Raw genomic sequence first — 3,590 nt, 5'->3', positions numbered from 1 at the left:
CCTCTCTCATAGAATCCCCAGGGAAGACCATTTCATCAGTCTCCTAGCTTACCAGCCACCTGCATTCTTTAGCTAGTGGCTCCTTTCTGAATGATATTACTGTCACTGTCACAGCCACAGGTCTCTCCAACACCTCCCACTTAGAAAGTCCCTTTGGATAGCACTGAGTCTGCCTAGATCATCCAAGATAAGTTCCCTACCTTGAAGTCCCTAACTTAATCATAGCCACAAAGCCCCTCTTGCTAAAATAAGTGACAAATAATTTTGAAAATCAGGGTGGGTGTGGATTGCATTAGTTACTTTTTCTGGTTGCTATGAGCAAATATCTGACAAGAAGCAACTTTTTAAAAGAGGGGCTTGTTGGGCTTAAAGCTTGAAAGGGGACAGTCTATGGAGGTGGGGGAGTTCATGGCTGTAGGATCATGTGACTGAAGTGTTTCAAGTCTCAATAGACCAGGAAGCAAAGAACTCAGGTAGCAACCAGGGCTAGGCTAGAGTTCATAAGGCCTACCCTGCCCCCAGCAACCCACTTCCTTCAGGGAGACTCTACCTCCTGGACGTTTCATAGCCTTCTAATGTAGCTCCACTCTCTTAACTAGGGTTTCCATTGCTGTGAAGAGACACCAAAGCAGCTCATGTAAATGTAAACGTTTAATTGGGGCATGCTTACACTTTCAGAGGTTCAGTCCATTATCATCATGGAGGAAGCATGGCAGTGTACAGGCAAGGCATGGTGCTAGAAAAGGAGCTGAGAGTTCCGCATCTTGATCCAACTGCAGCCAGAACAGAAGACTGACTTCCAGGCAGCTAGGAGGAGGGTCTCAAAGCTCACCCTAACAGTGACACACTTCCTCCAACAAGGACACACCTGTTCCAACAAGGACACACCACCTAATAATGCTAACTCCCTGGGCCAAGCATATTCAAACTACCACGACCATTGCCAGGAGTGTTTAAACACATGTACCTATGTGCAGCATTTTATACTCAAGCAATAATGTTCCGCCCCTGACCCCCATGGGCTAATACTAATCTCATAGTGCAAAACCCAATCAAAACAACTTCACAAGTCCACATAGTCTTAACAATCTCCACATCGCTCATAATTCCAACATCTTCTGAAACTGAAGGCAAATTCTTACCTGTAAGTCCCTATAAAATGCAAAAACCATATTATTTATATCCCATATACAATGGCACAGAGTAAACATACCCATTTCCAAAGGGGGGGCAGTGAACGTATAACAACAACAAAGACCAAAGCAAGTTCAAAACTCAGTAAATGCTGCAGCTTCATGTCTGACATTGGGCACTCACATGCCATCATCTGGGCTTCTCCTATAGCTCTGCTGCCTGTAGCACACCTGGCCTCTTTTGGGCCAGCTCCACACACACACACACACACACACACACACACACACACACACACACACAAACCCTACAGTTTTCTGGAACTGCTCTCATTCTCAGAATCTCCAGCATCCCAGGCTTCAGCATCCTAGCATCATGCAATGGCACCTGAGGGCTTCTCCGTAAGGAATATGGCCACCCAGTGTCGCCTGTCCTCATCCGACTTTTCCAGAAACCTTGGTGCAAACCTTCATAATCCCAGAACTCTTGAGTTCTACATGCCTGCAAAGTCAACACCACACAGACAATGCTTCCTGGATCTGCTGCATGCTCCAGGGTGGAGTCTGTCTGTCTTTCACCACAGCTGCTGTGGCCTTTGGTGTACGGAGGTGAGAAATGGGGAAATTTTCCCTAGGTGGCTTTGTCAGAGCAACTATGAGTGAGACTCTATTCAGGTACTCTTCACGGGGCTTGTCTTTTTAAATCAAGGTTTTTCAAGTGAGTGTATATTGTCTCGTCCTAGAACTTTTAATGACTAGAATCTTAAGTTCGAGGGACCGTTTCTACTGTGCCGATGCAGGGTGTGTGCTTGGTCTTCAAATGCACTAAACTCTTTAACCATTACTGCTACTTTGCCCATAGACGTGTTGCCATCAACTTTCTAATTCATGGCCCTTGCCTTGCCACCTGCAAACATTCTTCATCATTCAGCTGCATTCCCTGTTCTTATAAACATGGCTAAGGTTGTAAGCAGTCCTGCTCTAGCCTGAAATCTGTGCTGTCCTGATATCCCTCCACCAACCAACCCACTCTGTTACTTGTACATTGAGATTGACACAAAGTTTCAAAGTATGGGCAGAATAAAACCATCATCTTTGGCAGAGCGTGACATAAATGGCCTCAGCCTAGTTACTGATACAGAGCTGTCCCTCCTGAGACATCATGAGCCTGGCCTTCATAGTCTGCCTTTTAGTTCTGATCTTCCAAATTCCCATGAAAATAGCCCATTAAGCTCAACTTACAGTGTTCTCTTGCCTTCAGCTCCAAACTCTTTCACATTCCTCCCCAAAACCAATTCTAAAGACCTAAGAGCCACGATCAGGTTTATTATGTCAATGACTCCAACTTTCAGACAGATTTCTTATATTACTTTTCTCGTGACTCTGATTAGTCAATATTTATCAAGAAGCAAGTTAAATGAGGAAGGAGTTTGGGGGGGCAGAATAACTAACAATGAAGGCCTGACACAGCTCATGGGAGCAGAAGTATGTGGCACCAACATACTCCTCACATACTGACAAACCAAGAACCAGAGAGCACTTGGGTCTGAATGGGTTTGAATCTGTATATCCTGCACCCTAATAAGACATTTCCTCAGCTAGGCCTTCTCGCATAAAGGTTCCACAACCTCCCAAAGTAGTGCTGCAAACTGACAACCAAATTTAAACACATGCACTTTTGTGTGTTGGGATGAGGGGCAAAGTTTCATTTCAAACTGTAACAAGGATCTATGATTCCTAAGAAAAATGTTTGCTTCCATTGTCTCTCACTGGTTGAACAGGGGTGCTCTGTTTGCCCCTTGTGGATACAATGGGAAGCAAGGATGAGATTGTGCTGGTATAAAGAACAAACAACTGGAAGGAACCTTGTTGCCTAGGGGATGTTCCTGTGTGGTCCATCTCTTCTTCTTCAGGGATGTTGAAGGTGGGTTTTTGTACAACTTCTGGCCACCTCCTCTTCCAGTTCTCATCTGGCTGAGGCAGGACCTATGGCTTCTGAGTATCTGTTTCCTCCTTAGAGCTTAAACTACTTATCACAGGCAAGATGTATGTGCCGGCCTCCATGCTCCGGGATAGCTCTGTCCCCATCTCTGGGCTTGGGACAACTTAGGTAGCAGCTTTCATTTTGATAGTTGGAAACACTTATCCACTTAGAAAGAACAAGTTCTTTTTATAATTGAATAGATTTATAAACTTTAAGCTAAAAAAGAATATTAAAAATTACTAGTGAACTTGAAAACCTGGGTGGAATGGATAATTTTCTAAAATACATATATTTTACCAAGTGGGAAACTTAAATAGACTAATTAGCACAGAATAATATTTTTTAAAAATGTGCCAGTATTCTACTGTTTCAATGTGCAACTAGCATTATTATAAAAAAAAAAAATCACATTTAACCTGGCACTATATTAATTTCTTTTTTAAATTGACAAATAAAAAGTATATGCATATATATAT

The sequence above is a fragment of the Mastomys coucha genome, unplaced genomic scaffold, assembly GCF_008632895.1.
Source record: "Mastomys coucha isolate ucsf_1 unplaced genomic scaffold, UCSF_Mcou_1 pScaffold18, whole genome shotgun sequence".
Lineage (NCBI taxonomy): Eukaryota > Metazoa > Chordata > Mammalia > Rodentia > Muridae > Mastomys > Mastomys coucha.
This window is presented reverse-complemented; position numbering follows the sequence as displayed.